An 18212-nucleotide genomic window follows, 5' to 3' on the forward strand; every position below is an offset into this window, starting at 1 on the left:
ATGACCTCTCGAGGTCCCTTCCAGTCCTAGAATCTATGAATCTATTAATCTACACTGGGACAAGATAGCTGTTTTGCATAAGCAATCGAAATCCCTGTTTGGAGCATGTAAGCGTGTGACGAATCCACAGCATTGCTTTTAAGATAACTTGGTGCATTTGCAGCTTATTTTATGCCCCCTGGATAGCGTGACCAGATGTCCCGTTTTTAAAGGGACAGTCCCATTTTTTGAGACATTTTCTTATATAGGCACCTATTACCCCCCACTCCCTGTCCCGTGTAGGTATATAGACCCAGATTACCAGAAGTATTTAGGTCCTAACTTCCATTAATTTCAAGACCATAGTGGATAAAAATTGTTCTCTGTAAGTGTCTCTTACATTTTAATATCTTGGAATATGTACTGTATGTTCTGCCTATTGAAAGATACACACTCTGAAATTATCTCTAGCTATTTTATTTATTTAAAAGATGTGATTTTATAACCTGAGTATTTTTTAAAAGTTCCATTAAATTGAGAACTCTAGGTATAAATGTTAATTTAATTTTTAAAGTCTTTGTGTTCTGAATATAAAAGAAAAACAGCAGAATAGAAACCTTTCTAAAAGTCTGTATGGATTGCTACTCACTCAGGTCAAATTTTCTCTAGCATTAAGCTTTTCTTTCTCTAAATGAACAATAAGGGAACAAGTTACTTTTCTCTTTTTTTTCTTAAAGAATTTTATAACTTATATTTCTGACATAAGTCATACGTCTATATTTTCCCCACCATTGTTTAATAAGAACAGCAAAACATTAGTGTGTAATTTAATATGTATTGTGGCAAATTGCCAATGCAGTTATGGTGGGCCCCACGCTTTTCCTTCGTGTGATGGGTCAAGGCGCCGCCTCTTCCCCTATTCTTGGGCTTCCTGCCCTCTCCCACCCTGGGCAGGGTTTCTCTCGGTCCCCTGTGCCTGGGGAATGCTCTGCTCTGCTTGAGCAGGGTTTCCCTTCCCCTGGTACTTTGATCATCTGGTCAATAACAGTACTGCTCCAAAGTACAGTCAGCTCTCCTTTCCTCCTCCCCTCTGACTGAAACAGGGGTTTTTATTCGGTCTCTGGCAGGGCCTTAATTGGCTTCAGGTGCTCTAATTAACCTGTAGTAACCTCTCCTCAGTCCACAGAGAATAAGACTCTGATCATCCTGGGGCTTATATACCTCCATCTATCACTCTCACGGTGCCCTCTGGCCGTGCTGTATCACATATCTCCCACTTCCGCCCCTCCGCTCAACACTACAGGGTTGGACTACTTGGGATGAGAGGCAGTGCTGTTGTGACAGGCTGTCAGCGTTGCCATGTTGGCTTCCGGCCCTATGCTATACCCGGAAATGGAAGTGTTGCATAGTCTAGTCACCTAAGTTTGCTCTAAGCTGCACAGCCATGCAGCAGGGGCTCAGGGCTGCGGTGGAGAAAGATGACTCTCCCACAGCACAGACTTGCTTCTGCGGGGAGAGGCATCACTCCCTGTCGTCCCCAGCGCAGACCTGCTGTGGCGGGGAGAGGTGCCCCTCCCTGCCGTTCCCAGCACAGACCTGCCCCGCTTGCTGCGGCCGGGGGAGAGGAGCCCATCCCTTGGCCCAGCCCAGCCCTGCCAGAGCTGACACAGCTGGGGAGAGGCACCTCTCCCCAGGTCCCAAGCTGCTGCAGTGAGAGAGAGCTGGGGGGAGTCCTCTCTCCCCACCGCAGCCCTGGGGCAGCCTGCACCTCAAACCCCTCATCCCTGGCCCCACCCCAGAGCCCACACCCCGTCGCATCCCAACACTCTGCCCCAGCCCTGAGCCCCCTCTCACACTCTGAACCCCTCATCCCTGATCCCACCCCAGAGCCTTCACCCCTAGGCGGAGCCCTCACCCCCTGCATCCGATCCTCTGCCACAGCTCTAAGCCCCTTCCCACACCTTGAACCCCTCAATCTCAGCCCCACTACAGAGCCTTCACCCCGAGCTGGAGCCCTCACCCCCTGCACCCAACCCTCTTCCCCAGCCCTGAGCCCCCTCCTGCAACCCAAACCCTTCATCCCTGGCCCCACCCCAGATCCCGCACCCCCAGCCAGAGCCCTCACACCCCTGCACTCCAACCCTCTGCCCCAATCCTGAGCCTCCTCCCACACTCCGAACCCTTTGGCCCGACCCCCACCACATGCATTTTGTTATGTGCACCAATATCACCTCCATATTGGTGCACATAACAAAATTCATTCCGCACATGGGTATAAAAAATTAGAGGGAACACTGCTAGTCACTCTCACATTCTTCTCCTTGTTTCTGTGTATCCACTTGAGTGGGGTGGGTCCGTCATGAGGGTGAACTGCCACCCCAGTAGGTAGTATTGGAAAGTCTCCATGGCCCATTTAACCGCCAGACATTCCTTTTCAATGATGGCGTACTGTTGCTCCCTGGGGAGGAGTTTCTGGCTGACGTACAGGATCGGGTCCACCTCCTCCCCGCCCATCTGCAAAAGGACGGCCCCTAGCCCTATCTCTGAGGCATCCGTCTGTAGGATGAATTCCGTCTTGAAGTCTGGGGCTATGAGCACTGGATGACTGCAAAGGGCTGTCCTTAAATCTGTGAATGCTTCTTCTGTTGCATCGGTTCACCTTACTATATCTGGGCTCCGAGATTTTATCAGGTCTGTCAACGGCCATGCCCTCGTAGCATAGTGAGGGATGAATCTGCGATAGTACTCCACTCTCCTAGAAATGCTCTGACTTGCTTTCTGCAGACCAATCGGGGCCAGCCCTGTATTGCCTCTGCTTTCTTCCATTGGGGTTTCACCAGGCCCCTTCCTACTACATGCCTGAGGTATCTGGCCTTCCCTAGTCCTACCGTGCACTTGGGAGGGTTGGCGATGAGGCCAGCCTGTCTAAGAGCCTCTAGCACCTCTTCTACTTTTCCTAGGTGTGTCTCCCAGTCACGGATGATTACATTGCCTGGCTGCATGGTTCTTCTGGATCCTCTGGTCATCTCAATGACCTCTGTTCATTGTTCCAGAGTTAGTTCGGGGCATATTCTCACCTGCCCTTGTGGGCCATCTGTCTGGGGTGGAGCTCCCTGGGTGATCAGGCATGTCTCCCGGTTGAGCCAGGGTTTCAGTAATTTGACTTGGTAGATCTGCTCTAGCCTTCGGCGGTCTGCTCGCTTTACTTTATAGTTGGCTTCCTCTATCTCATATGGCCCATGCCAGCTGGCCAAGAGCTTGCTTTCTGCTGTCGGCACCAGCACCATCACCCATTCTCCTGGTTGAAATCTCTGTGCTTTCGCCCAGCGGTTGTAATAGGTCCGCTGGGCCTCTTGTGCTTTCTGCAAATGCTCTCATACTATGGGGGTCACTCAGACATCTCATCTGTGCCACATGCTTAATGACTTTCTTCCCTGGGTTGGGCTGTTCTTCCCTATTCTCCTTGGTGATATCTAATATGCCACACGGGTGGCATCCATACAGTAGCTCGAAGGGGGTGAATCCAGTAGATGCCTGAGGGACCTTCCATATCGCAAACATCAGGTACGGTAGAAGGGTATCCCAGTCTTTTCTGTGCTGGGCCACCACCTTCTGGATCATGCATTTTAGGGTTCAATTAAATTTCTTGACCAGGTCCTCTGTTTGAGGATGGTAGTCTGAGGTTCACAGAGCCTGGATGCAGAGCAGGGTACATAAGACCCTCATTCATTTCAACATGAAGAGAGTTCCATGGTTGTCAGGATCTCCTTAGGATTGCCCACTCTAGCAAAAACCTTGAGCAGTTCTTTTGCTATTGCCTTGGATGTGGGGCTTCTTAGGGGAATGGCTTCTGGGTACTGTGTGGCGTAGTAAAGGATGATGAGTATGCTTCGGTGGCCCCATGCCAATTTTTCTAGCAGAGCCACTAGGCCCATGGTTATCCTTTCAAAAGGGACTTCAATAACAGGCAGGGGCACCAACGGGGCCTGTAAATGAGGTGGGGGGTTGTGCAACTAGCATTCTGGGCAGGAGGCGCATAGTGCTAGACTTCCGCCCATACTCCTGGCCAGTAAAACCTCCTTTGGACTCTATCCAGGGTCTTATCTAATCCTAGATGTCCCCCAAATAAATGGCTGTGAGCTAGCTCTAACACTGCTTTTGTGTGCTTCCGTGGTACTAAGGGCTGCTCTACTTCTCCTCCCGCTCCCCTCCTCCCCCGTATTTGCGCTACCTGGTACAACAGATTGCCTTTGACCACATAATATGGCCCTGGACCTTTGGTTTTCCCCTTCATAGAATCATAGAATCATAGACTTTAAGATCAGAAGGGACCATTATGATCATCTAGTCTGACCTCCTACACAACACAGGCCACAGAATCTCACCCACCCACTCCTGTATCAAACCTGTGTCTGAGCCACTGAAGTCCTCAAATCATGGTTTAAAGACTTCAAGATGCAGAGAATCTTCCAGAAAATGACCCCACGCTGCAGAGGAAGGCAATAAAACCCCAGGGCCTCTGCCAATCTGCCCTGGAGAAACATTCCTTCCCGACCCCAAATATGGCGATCAGCTAAACCCTGAGCATGTGGGCAAGACTCACCAGCCAAACACCCAGGAAAGAATTATCTGTAGTAACTCAGATCCCACCCCATCTAACATCCCATCACAAGCCATTGGGCATATTTACTGCTAATAGTCAAAGACCAATTAATTGCCAAAATTAGGCTATCCCATTATACCATCCCCTCCATAAACTTATCAAGCTTAGTCTGAAGCCAGATATGGCTTTTGCCCCCACTACTCCCCTTGGAAGGCTGTTCCAGAACGTCACTTCCCTGATGGTTAGAAACCTTCATCTAATTTCAAGTCTAAACTTCCTGATGGTCAGTTTATATCCATTTGTTCTTGTGTCCACATTGGTACTGAGCTTAAATAATTCCTCTCCCTCCCTGGTATTTATTCCTCTGATATATTTATAGAGGGGAATCATATCTCCTCTCAGCCTTCTTTTGGTTAGGCTAAACAAGCCAAGCTCTTTGAGTCTCCTTTCATAAAACAGGTTTTCCATTCCTCGGATCATCCTAGTAGTCCTTCTCTGTACCTGTTCCAGTTTGAATTCATCATTCTTAAACATGGAAGACCAGAACTGCACACAGTATTCCAGATGAGATCTCATTAGTGCCTTGTATAATGGTACTAACACCTCCTTATCTCTACTGGAAATACCTCGCCTGATGCATCCCAAGACCGCATTAGCTTTTTTCATGGCCATATCACATTGGCGGCTCATAGTCATCCTGTGATCAACCAATACTCCGAGGTCCTTCTCCTCCTCTGTTACTTCCAACTGATGCGTCCCCAGCTTATAACAAAAATTCTTGTTATTAATCCCTAAATGCATTACCTTGCACTTTTCATGCCATTTACCTCCACTACCTCCTCCCTCATGGTCGCATATCGCGGGTCGTAGGCTTCGTCCTGCCCTAAATTCTCGCGTGCAGAACCGATCTGTCCTAATTTTATGGCTTTGGTTTTGACTCCAACCCCTGGGTTGCTTCTACTGGTGCTGGGGACTGCCTCCGGTCTTCACTGGTCTGAGTTGTCTTCTGGCCTCCCGGACAGGTTTGCTTACCAACCAGGGCAGCTTTCTGGTTTCCTGCCAAAATCCTGGTTTCTAGCCTTTTATCTGCCCTCCTTTCCTGCCTAGATTTCTGGGGCTTCCCAGGGTATGAAATAATTCTGGGGCAAGTCCGGTGAAAATTGGAGCGGGGCTATTCGTGGGGGCCTTGGGCTCAGCCCAGTGGTTGCTACCCTCCTCTAGCTCTATTAGGGGGAGTAGATTCTCAAACCCTGGGAAGTTCCTACCGATTAAAACCAGGTAGGGAGTCTGGGAACCACCCCTGCGGTCACCTTAGTAGTGTTCCCCTGTACCTCAATCCATCCTGGGATCATGGGATAGAAATGTACGGTGCCATGGACGCATGTTACTCCTGTGTTTTTGGTCTGGGTCAGTTGGTCTTGCCACACTAACTTCCCCAAGACCAGCATGACAGCACTCCCAGAATCCACCAAAGCTATGGTCTCCATGCCATTCATTTTTACCAACCTCATGTACCTATGTGGGGTTGTTACGACCCTCACAAGGCTGGTTAGGCTACATCACTCCCCGTGATCCCCCAGATTGCATTTCATGGGCTCCTCCCTGTTGGGGCACTGGGCTGCTATGTGCTCCAATTCCCCACACTTGTAACACTGATACCTTACCTCAGTTGTCGTCCTCTGCCTTGGGCTCTTTGCTCTGCTCCCCCAGCCCTTGCCCCCTAAGCCTCCAGGTCCCTTCAGGGCCTCAGGCTGCTCCTCCTTCCAGTTATGGTTCTCCTGGAGTTCTCCTGGTCCGCCATGTGTCATCACCTTGGGTCTGGAACAGTTCACGGTCTGACAGCTGTCTCTCTACGAGGGTGACCAACTCATTATAGGTGGAAGGGTCATTCTGGCCAATCCACGCTCGGAGGCCCAATGGTGGCCCCCCCATATACTGGTGCAGCAGCACGAGCTCCATCATTTTCTCAGAGGTAAGGGCCTTGGGGCGCAGGCAGTTCTGGGTGAAGTGGATTAGGTCTAACAGTTGCGACCGTGGTGCCTTGTTCTCACTATACCACCACTCATGGAACCTCTAGGCTCCCAACGCTGTCGTTACCCCAGATCTGGCCAGGATCTCTGTGTTCAGCTGGGGGTAGTCTGCTGCAGCCTCCACGGCCATATTGTAGTAGGTCTTCTGGGCCTCCCGACACAGGAATGGGGCAAGGATACCAGACCACTGATCTCGGGGCCAGGCCTCTCGCAGGGCTGCCCTCTCGAAGGCCAGGAGGTATGCCTCCACATCATCCTCCTGCATCATTTTCTGCAGGCAGTTGCTGGCCTGTACGGTCCATGTCCCATTGCCGCTGCGGCTCAGCTCCATAAGGGCCTTTGTGTGGTTAATCACTTCCTGCAGCACAGCCTGGTCCTGGGCGGCCTGGCTCATCAACAGACGATTGGTCTCCTGCTGCAGCCATACCGCCTCCTGTTGGGCTGCTGTGGCTTGCACCAGTGCCTTGACCATGTTGTCCATCTTGGGGATGGGATGGTTTTGGCTCACCCTGGATTAAGTCCATGGCATGGAATCCCACAGCTGACACCACGTGTGACAAATGGCTGATGCTATTATGGTGGGTCCTGCACTTTTCCTTCGTGTGATGGGTCAGGGCGCTGGCTCTTGCCCCTATTTTTGGGCTTCCTGCCCTCTCCCCCCACCCCTTGGGCAGGGTTTCTCTCAGTCCTCTGCGCATGGGAGTCCCTCTGCTCTGCTTGAGCAGGGTTTCCCTTCCCCTGGTACACAGATCCTCTGGTCAATAACAGTACTGCTCCAAACTACAGTCAGCTCTCCTTTTCTCCTCCAGTCTGACTGAAGCAGGGTTTTTTTATTAGGTCTCTGGCAGGGCCTTAATTGGCTCCAGGTGCTCTAATTAACCTGTAATAACCTCTCCTCAGGCCACAGGGAATAAGGCTCTGATCATCCTGGGGCTTATATACCTCCCATCTATCACTCTCCTGTGGGGCTACCACCCCCATGTCACCGGCAGACCAGACGGGGACAACATGGCAGAGTGGAGGAGACATAGGAAGCAGATCCTGGAAGTTGGTGAGCCGTTCAAAGAGGAGAAAGCTGTGGCCAAATACCTACGTTTCATCTGTCCAACAAAATCTACCAACGTGATGGGCCACAGAGTTCATTATTTTATTGCCTCAAAAGCTGTGGACTGCCTTTTGGATTCTAAATGGGCAAAAGCCAAGAAGGGAGAAGAAGCCTTATTTACATTTGAGAGTCTATAGTTGACTATTGCAACAGACTCCTAAAGAAACAGTTCTTTCACTGAGCATCAAAAGTGATGAAAATGAAGTCCGATAAGGACACACAAAAAAAGAAAAAGAGAAAGGAAAGATTGAGAGTGGGAAAGAGGATGAGAAAAAGAGCAAGAAGGAAAGTGGCAAAGATGAAAAGACTAAGAAGGAGAAAGAGAAGGAAAAGAAAAAAAATGGTGAGAAAGAAGAGTGCAAGAAGGATGAAAGCTCAGGAACACCCAAGAAAAAGGAAACTAAGAGAAAATTTAAACTTGAGCCACATGAAGATCAAGTTTTTTTGGATGGAAATGAGGTGTATGTGTGGATCTATGACCAAGTTCATTTTAAAACATTTGCCATGGGACTTGTTCTTGTGATTGCGGTTATAGCTGCAACTCTCTTCCTGCTTTGGCCTGCAGAGATACAAGTAGGTGTTTCCCGCTGCATCCTCTTCCTTGTTATTTGGCTGATAACTGGACGAAGGCATCACTTCTGTTTTTTGCCAAATCTGACAGCAGACGTGGGTTTCATTGACTCCTTCAGGCCCCTGTACACACACGAATACAGGGGACCAAAAGCAGACTCGAGGAAAGAGGATAAATCAGAGTCAAGAAAGCAGCCGAAGTCTGACAGTGAGGAGAAATCAGATAGTGAGAAAAAGGAAGATGAGGATGGAAAAGTCAAAGCAACAGGTAACTCAGGAGCAGAAGACTCTGGAGGAGAGCGGCATTTAGACACAGACAGTGATAGGCGTAAGCATGACTGATCCCAGCATAGTAGTGGAAATGGAAATGATTTTGAAATGATCACAAAAGAGGAACTTGAACAGCAAACAGATGAAGGAGATTGTGAGGAGGAGGAGGAGGAGGAGGAAGAAGAAGAAGGAACTAGGTGTTTGCATGAAAAATCCTAACTCATTGTAGTTTTGAGACTGAATATGTCCAAAACAACTGGATTTTCTTCATTGGCTGATCACCAAAATGTAGTTACAGTAACATTCTTTCCATTTGTTTGCTGAAATACATGTTATCCAAACAGTTCTAACAAAAAACAAAACAAAAAATCACTCTCCTGTGGCCCACTGGCCCTGCTGTATCAGGGTCTGATGTAACACTACTTGGCAGTTACCTGTCTCATGTACTAGTTCATACATCTGAAACAAAATGATTACACTTTTATTTATTTATTTAGTTGTCATTTACAAAAGTACTGGAAAAAGTAATAATTTTAAACTGTGTAGGTTATTAATGCAGGTTTTTGTTATCAGAAACTTTTCACTTGGAAAAATAATACTCCTCATGCAAGGTGCAGATGAGTGTTTGATACATAAACAAAAAGCAAATTAAAGCGTTTCAGGTTTGGTGCATATGCTGAGTTTGTGAAATGGCAAAGTAAACTAGTCGTTGCATTAGAGGTTAGAATCAATTATTTTCTTTGACACTCCTCCTATTTTCTCCTGACAGCCACATTGCTTTACTGGTAATTTCAGTCCTTGCTGAGAGGACTTGCTTGATCTGAGGTTGTGTGAGATTCCTAAATCTGCTTGTGAGGCAACTGTTATTTTTGGCAAAAATGTGCTGGATCCTGTATTGCCGGTCTTTGATTTGTACTGCTTTTCTACAATAATTACTGTGAATAAGAAGGTAGGAAAAGCTTTTTCACATAGAACCTTACACAGACCTCAGGCTGTGGTCTCTGAGATCATAGAATCGTAGAAGATTAGGGTTGGAAGAGCTCTCGAGAGGTCATCTAGTCCAACCCTCTGCTCAAAGCAGGACAAACCCCAACTAAATCATCCCAGCCAGGGCTTTGTCAACCCGGGCCTTAAAAACCTCTCCCTAGGTAACACATTCTAGTGCTTCATCACCCTCCGAGTGAAATAGTTTTTCCTAATATCCAACCTAGACCTCTCCCATTGCAACTTGAGATCATTGCTCCTTGTTCTGTTATCTGCCATCACTGAGAACAGTCTAGATCCATCCTCTTTGGAACTCCCCTTCAGGTAGTTGAAGACTGCTATTAAATCCCCCCTCACTCTTCTCTTCTGCAGACTAAATAAGCACAGTTCCCTTAGCCTCTCTTCATAAGTCATGTGCCGCAGCCTCCTAATCATTTTCGTTGCCCTCCACTGGACCCTCTCCAATTTGTCCACATCCTTTCTGTAGCGGGGGGCCCAGTGCAGCAGTCTGGGAGCTGACCTTGTCTGTGAAGACTGAGGCATAAAAAGCATTGACTACTTCAGCTTTTTCCACATTGTCTGTCACTAGGTTGCCTCCCCCATTCAGTAAGGGTCCCACACTTTCCCTGACCTTCTTCTTATTGCTAACATACCTGAAGAAACCCTTCTTGTTATCCTTCACATCCCTTTCTAGCTGCAACTCCAATTGTTCTTTGGCCTTCCTGATCAGAGCTGTCCCATCCATAGGATGGACTGGGGCAACTGTCCCAGGACCCACGCTTTGGAGGCCCCGCGCTTTGGGACTCGGGGTCCAGGGTGGCCTGGATGGTTAGCGGTTGGCCTGGCGTCAGCAACAGTGAGTGACCCGGCCCCAGCCTGCCCTGCTCCACTCCGCTCCTCCACGCCCTGCCATCTCCTGACATCGCTCAGGGGAGGGGGCGGAAGCCGGAAAGAGGCAGGGTGGAGGCTTGGGTGAAGGGGTGGAATGGGGGCGGGGAGGGGGGCGGAGCAGGGGCAGGAAGAGGCAGGGCAGGGCCTGGGACTAAGGGGGGAGGTGTCCTGGGGATGGCCCTTTTCCTGATTACACATTACGTATGATTACATATTACATATGATTACATATTGCTCGAGCAATATTTTTATACTCCTCCCTAGTCATCTGTCCAAGTTTCCACTTCTTGTAAGCTTCCTTTTTGTGTTTAAGCTCTCCGAATATTTCTCTGTTAAGCCAAGCTGGTCGCCTGCAATATTTGCTTTTCTTTCTGCACATTGGGATAGTTTGTTCCTGCGCCCTCAATAAGGCTTCTTTAAAATACAGCCAGCTCTCCTGGACTCTTTTCCCCCTCATATTAGCCTCCCAGGGATTCTGCCCATCAGTTCTGTGAGGGAGTCAAAGTCTGCTTTCTTGAAGTCCAGGGTCTGTATTCTGCTGCTCTCCTTTCTTCTTTTTGTGAGGATCCTGAACTCAACGATCTCATGGTCACTGCTGCCCAGGTTGCCACCCATTTCTACTTCCCCTTCCAATTCAAAAGACTATCTATCAGCCCCAGCCTAAGGTGGAGATACAATGTGAATGATACAGTATATCACTGCTTTTGTATGGAAATACTACAGAGGTTGGCCAATGCGTCTTTAATGTTAAAACAGCCAAAGTGAAGACGGATGTAGAGAGTAAGATTTAGATTCAGTGGTTCAGATTCTGATCTCAGCTATCTGCAGTAGAGTTATTCTGTATTTACACTGAATATAACTGAGACTAGAATCTGTCCTGTAGGGCCAAATGCTGTCCTTGACTCATGCAGATGTTTACAATTGATATCAGATTCCACTGAATTGCATATGTGTATCTAGGAGTAGAATCTGACCCAAAGAGAGAGACTCCTGGTGTGGGGTGGGGTGGACTGGGATGTGGGGTACCGCTAGAGCTGGTCATTGATGGTTTTGGTGAAATGTTTTTCAATGAAAAATGCTGATTTATCAAAGTCACAACTGTTTGTAGGAAAGGGTCAGTTTTGACAAATTTGCCATTTTGAAAAATTTGTTAAAAACAGTTTAGAAATTGTCAAAATGTCCAATTTTGACATTTTTGAAACAAAAGTTCCTTTTTTCAGGTTGAAATGTTTTTTATTTTGAAACTTAAGTTAATTTATAGTTTAAAAAAGTTTAAAAAATAAAGTAGGTTGAAACAGAAATGCTGTGAAATTATCAAAACAAAACATTTCAATTGACTAATCTGAAATGTTTTTCAGATTTTCAGTTTGCAAAATATTTTGAGATTTCAACTTTTCATCCCAGTTTGGGACAGAAAAAAAAATTCAGAAACTCAAATTCTCATATGATGGGGAAACCATTTCCCTCTCAGCTATACTCCTGAATTCTAGTCCTGGCTCTAGTGCATTCCCTCTGGAACCTTGTGCAAGCCACTTAACCTGCTTGCCTTGGAATTGCCATCTGTCAAATGGGAATACCCGTCTTGGTACTTCATAGAGTTGTTGAGAGGATTTAGTAATGCTTTGCAAAGTGCTTTGAGAATGAAATGCATTGTACAGGTGTTATGTATTATTTGTTTTGGGATTTACATTTGCATTGTTCTGAGGTCTGGGGCTTGCAAAATTCAGTCCTGGACTAGTTTCAAAATACTGTTAGACAGAGGGATTTGTGAGATCTTCAAGGTCCAGAACCCATTGGAGAAATGACTGTCTTACAATTTTATAAGTCAAAAAGTCCCAGCTTTCCAACAGCATAAGGCTTTTGTTTCTAGCTATAGCAGGTCGCAGGAGATAGCTAAAATATGAGTATTATAAACCTTAATGGTGTTTGATATCTGGTCTTTTTAGGAAAGATGTCTGCATTATGGCATGATTGCAGTAGTCTCTCTGTGCATGAAACTCTCATTGATTTCAGTGAGTATTTCATATATAAAATACGCTTGGGGCCCATATTTTATAGGGCTGAATTGATGTGTGGGAATCATATAATTACATTGGGAATACACTATACTTATGGCAAATAATATAATGGTGGCAAAGTGAAGGGGAGACCAAGAATTGCTATTGCTCATGAGCTACTTCTATTTGTGGTACAGTTGCCTTGCTCTCTGGTTGTCAAAGGTCCTGTCTTCCTCTCTGCTCCTTCAGGTGATTAAAGTATTGAGATAGCATAGGAATCTTTGTCACTTTTTTCTAACTGTGTTAACTATCCAGTTCTGTTTTCATAGATGTTTAACACTATTCCTTAGATATTCACTCTGTTAAAGGAAATCTTGTCTGGATTTGGATTTGACCAAAGATAACTACAACTGTTGTCTTTGTAGGTTTGGGTATCTTGTTTCTATGTAGTAGTCCAGAAAAGTGATCTGTCCACAGGAGATAAGGATAGAATACTTTTTTGAGTTTCTATAATCATGATTAATACAAGCCATATATTTTCTACGTCATAGTAATGGATTCAACATTGCAATTTGCTCTGTCAGGATTTCCAGCTAATTGGGATAAGTTATATATGTTTCTGTTCCTGTTATGATCTCTATAAGGCTGTTTTGTTCTAACCTAGATTATAATTCTTGATGGATTTCCTTGTAACATTGCACATTGCTAAGATGTGGTAAGAATCTTTGCATTACACAAAGACTAATGCTTTGAGTGTGCTTCTTCCTACTGATGTCAAGTTTCAGGGGGTAGCCGTGTTAGTCTGTATCCACAAAAACAACAAGGAGTCCTGTGGCACCTTAAAGACTAACAGATTTATTTGGGCATAAGCTTTCGTGGGTAAAAACCCCACTTCTTCAGATGCATGGAGTGAAAATTACAGATGCAGGCATTATTATACTGACACATGAAGAGAAGGGAGTTACCTCACAAGTGGAGAACCAGTGTTAGCAGGCCCATTGGCCCTGAATGTACATTGGCCAAACTGGACAGTCTCTACGTAAAAGAATAAATGGACACAAATCGGGCATCAGGAATGGTAACATACAAAAGCCAGTAAGAGAACACTTCAATCTTCCTAGACATTCTATAACAGATTTTAAAGTAGCCATACTTGAACAAAAAAACTTCAGAAACAGACTTCAAAGAGAAACTGCAGAACTAAAATTCTTTTGCAAATTTAACACCATTAATTTGGGCTTGAATAGGGACTGGGAGTGACTGGCTCACTACAAAAGCAACTTTGCCTCTCCTGGAATTGACACCTCCTCATCAATTATTGGGAGTGAACTATATCCACCCTGATTGAATGGGCCCTGTCAACACTGGTTCTCGCTTGTGAGGTAACTCACTTCTCTTCATGTGTCAGTATAATAATGCCTGCACCTGTAATTTTCACTCCATGCATCTGAAGAAGTGGGGTTTTTACCCACGAAAGCTTATGCCGAAGTAAATCTGTTAGTCTTTAAGGTGCCACAGGACTCCTTGTTGTCTTCCTACTGAATATATCTATGTGCCAAGTCTTGTTCTATGAGTTACAAATACCATGAATTTCTGTGATACTCTCCCTCTCCCCTCCCCACCCCCACACACACATCATGGTTTTTGTCACAGAAGTCATGACCATGAAAAACATACAGTCTTAATCACGACTGAATACTGATGTAAGCATGCATAAAGCAACCTTCATCTTCTGAGGCTACATGGATGCCAGGAACAAAAGCCTCATGATGAAAAGAAAACTGGCATGATAATGGATGGTAAAAGTTCATATTCAATACTTGGTGCCTATTTCTTCTCCAATCAGAGAGCAATTTGCTGTGATATTCAATGCTTTACTAAAAAAATATGCAGATGCTCTCAAAATCTCTCTGTTGTTAAGGTATACTTTGTTCATATAAATAAGAATATCTATAGTATGTGTGTATATATATTGTGTGTTTGTTAATGTATATTGGATAGGAATAGAAAAATTGCTTTTGCCACATGCAAAGATAAGAAAATGAATATACATGATTATTTTATTCTAAACACATCCTAAAACTGGGTCTTTCATTAAATATGATTAAAGTTGCAGTCACATTCCAATCTCAGTGACACTTTGATAAATCCAGAGTATTTCCATTAACTTTGCTGGAGTTACTCTGGATTTTCCTGACTTTACATGAGATCTGAATATAGTCCCCATATTGTTTTATAATTGGAATTTTTTCTCAGTTTCCAGAAAATCTTTGTAGCTGGCATATGAAACTTTTACTATATGAAAAACAAACTCTATGAATGAAGTGGATACATGCAGTGTGTACAGTTAGATTGTAGAGAAATCACTCTTACCTGAGCTAAATGTTCCCCTTTGAATAAATAAACAGTTTATATATTCTATCTATAATAAAATACTTTATGACCATTTATTTGGGATTGTAACTTTGAATGACTATTGGTTACTTTTTATTTGCAAACTGAAAAGACAATCCTCTTAAGGAATTAGAAAGCTAAGTGCAAAAGTCATGTTAGCAGGATTGGTCTAGCTAATTCATTGCCTGTCAGGACAGTCTTAACTTTTTAGTACAGTAGTTTTTCTCACGTTACCGTTGATGGAACTGAGATGAGCCTATGATTGACAAAGCCATGTCTTGACTATTTAATTAATCATTTTCTTTTTAGTGCGTATTAATCAAAGTGTTCATTATTTTTAAGAGTGGAAATTCTGAACATTTCCCTTTTACTTTGATCCTCTCTTAAACTTGTAATTGAAAGTAGCTAAAGCTAAAAATAGCTTTTTCTATATTTCAGAAGTTGAGGAATCTACAGAGATTAATTAGTTTCTGATGGGGGTGGGAGGATCAAGTTGGAGGGGGTGATACCTCACTTAGACCTAAAGCCCAAAGTAAGCAATTGAGGGAGAGTATGGGTGGGATATGGAGGAAACCCAGTCCAGCCTTCTCTTTCACAAAGAATGAAGAGAATTTGTTTGCAGGCAGGAAGAGGGAAATGAGGGTTATTGAAGGTACATAAAAAGACTTCTGCTCTCTCTCCTCTCTCCCTCCACTTCTTCACTTTGCAAGCCCTGGATTTAATGTGGCCATCCTAGACTTTACTGTGTGGGCTAAGCCACCAAAGAGCCCCACTGCACTTGTGGAGCAGGAGAAGCTTTGTGACAAAAACAGGTGATAATAATTTATAGGAAAATAAATTAGGTAGGTAGGCAGAAACCTTATCAATTGCATGCTTCCTTTCCCACTGGCAGTCTTCTCTTCACTACAGTCTGATGCAAAGTGGTCCCTTTCTCCACAAGTCCTTAAAGCTAAGTGAGTCTCTTTTGACTCAGGCCAGCCCTTGTATGCTAGCATGTTGCACAGTACTGAGATTATTACTGCTTATGCAGTCATTCACTTAACTCTGTCTCCAGGATTAATAACTTTAACTAGCTCATGAAGGATTAATGGATTAGTCTGTGTCACCGTGCCTCAGTGGGTCACAACTGAGAATACCAGATTAAGGACAAACTGCTCAGAAATGGGGTGGACTCACCCCAAACTGGTAGTTAATCTTCCATAAGATATACCAAACCAGCAACAAAAGTAAACTTCTTTCTCACCACACTGGCAAACAAGAAGTAAGAAATGCAGTCTCTTTAGGTATTCCAGTCCTGGATTCAACACCCAGACACTCGACTTAATGATGAGTGGTTATTTAAAACCAATTTCCTCAACCAAAGTGTGATCCCAAAGGACCAGCCACATACCCAGTTCAAATTTAAACATTTTATTAAAGCTAGTGGCAGGGCTGCCCAGAGGATTCAGGGGGCCTGGGGCAAAGCAATTTCGGGGGCCCCTTCCATAAAAAAAGCTGCAATACTATAGAATACTATATTCTCGTGGGGGCCCCTGTGGGACCTGGGGCAAATTGCCCCACTTGCCTCCCCCTCTTCCCCCCCGGGCGGCCCTGGCTAGTGTTAAAATTATATAATACACAGGTTAAGGAAAGAGTGTCTGTACATCTGGGTATAGTGCTTAGATTATCCACAAATACAAAGTTTGGTTTAAAAGTCATAAGATACATGTAAAAAGAACAGGAGTACTTGTGGCACCTTAGAGACTAACAAATTTATTAGAGCATAAGCTTTCGTGGGCTACAACCCACTTCTTCGGATGCATGTAGTACATAATCTGCAATAACCCAAATTTAGATGAATAAATTTAACAATACAGTTTTGATATTAGCATCCAAGTATTTGGGTACATTACTCATGAAAAGTTATACAGAGAGTTAGTTGGTTGTGGAAAGCAAATATATCAATGAGTGAAGATTGTCCCTCAGTAAGATCTTACCCAATAATCACTCTGTTGCCAATCCTTTAGTGTCTAATATCTAAAGGTTTATTTATCAGAGGGAAAAAAAGAGATGAGAGTTAAAATTGGTTAAAGGAATCGAATACATACGATAATTGCAAAAAAATTTTATCAGGCTGTGATGGAATAAACTGTTGGCTCATAATGTGTCTGGTTGCTTCCAAAAGATTGGAAGGTCCTCAGTCCATTGGTTAGAATTCTCCCATTAGTATAAGTCCATACTCCAGAGATCAGAGCAGGAAAGAGGCGAAACGAGATGCTTTCAGGGCCTTTTACAGCTCTGCCATGTAGGGTTACCAACTTTCTGATTGCAGAAAACTGAACGCTCTGTCCCTGACCTGAGGCCCTGTACCTACCCTGCCCCTTCTCTGAGGCCCTACCTCCCACTCACTCCATCCCCCGTCCCTCCATCACTTGCTCTCACTCACTCACTCACTCACTCATTTTCACTGGGCTGGAGCAGGGGGGTTGGGTGCGGGAGGGGGTGAGGGCTCTGGCTGAGGGTGCGGACTCTGGAGTGGGGCCAGATATGGGGTTCAGGGTGTGGGAGGGGGCTCTGAGCTGCGGCAGGGGGTTGGCGTTCCTACCTAGAGGCTGCAGGGACATGCTGGCAAATTCTGGGAGCTGCACGGAGCTAGGGCAGGCAGGGAGCCTGCCTTAGCCCCACTGCGCTGCCGACCGGACTTTAAATGGACCGGTCAGCATCGTCTCTTTTAAACTGAGCATTCCGGTTTGAAATTTTATGCCTTGCAACCCTACTGCCATGTGGAGGGTCTGCTTTTAGTGCCGATAGTGGGAAAGTACAAGCACAAGATGGAGTCCGGTATCACATGAGCTGGCCACATGCCCTTCAATGAGTCATAGCCGGAGCCATTACCCATATTCTGGCTAAAATGTCCACAGGAACATCCATCAGGTGGGGATAAGCTTCTTCCATGGTGGCCCATTGTGTTTGCTGACAGGCCATCAACTTGAATGGTCCATTCACAATGTGCTGGCTAGATTGGATGTAAACTACCTTGTGGGTGTTACGCAGGAGCAAACATTTGAAATACAGGTATAAAGTCAATATTCATAACTTCAGACATAGCAATGATACATGCGTACAAATAGTATAATTATATTCAGCAACTCATAACTTTTGCATTGACCCCTTACATGTCATACTTTGTACAAGATTTGTTGCAATTATATAACAGTAGTGGCAATAATTATCTACTTGGTCATATTTTAATCATATAACATCAGAGTCTGTCTTTACTAACATCTTGCTTGCAGTACTGTTGTAGCCTTGTTGGTCCCAGGATATTAGAGAGATAAACTCGATGAGATAATATCTGAGGAAGACCTAAAGAAGAGCTCTGTGTAGCTTGAAAGCTTGTCTCTTTCACC

The 18212-nt window shown here is 45.1% G+C and overlaps 1 protein-coding gene and 1 pseudogene across 20 annotated transcripts in view; both read left to right on the forward strand.

The window, feature by feature from the left end:
• LOC112126064 (neurexin-1) overlaps window positions 1-18212 on the forward strand; it is a 1188344-nt gene that overhangs the window by 773856 nt on the left and 396276 nt on the right. The window lies entirely within an intron of this gene.
• LOC112119570 lies at window positions 7621-8776 on the forward strand (annotated as a pseudogene).

Source organism: Terrapene carolina, unplaced genomic scaffold (assembly GCF_002925995.2).
Source record: "Terrapene carolina triunguis isolate 2854851 unplaced genomic scaffold, T_m_triunguis-2.0 Scaffold121, whole genome shotgun sequence".
Classification (NCBI taxonomy): domain Eukaryota; kingdom Metazoa; phylum Chordata; order Testudines; family Emydidae; genus Terrapene; species Terrapene triunguis.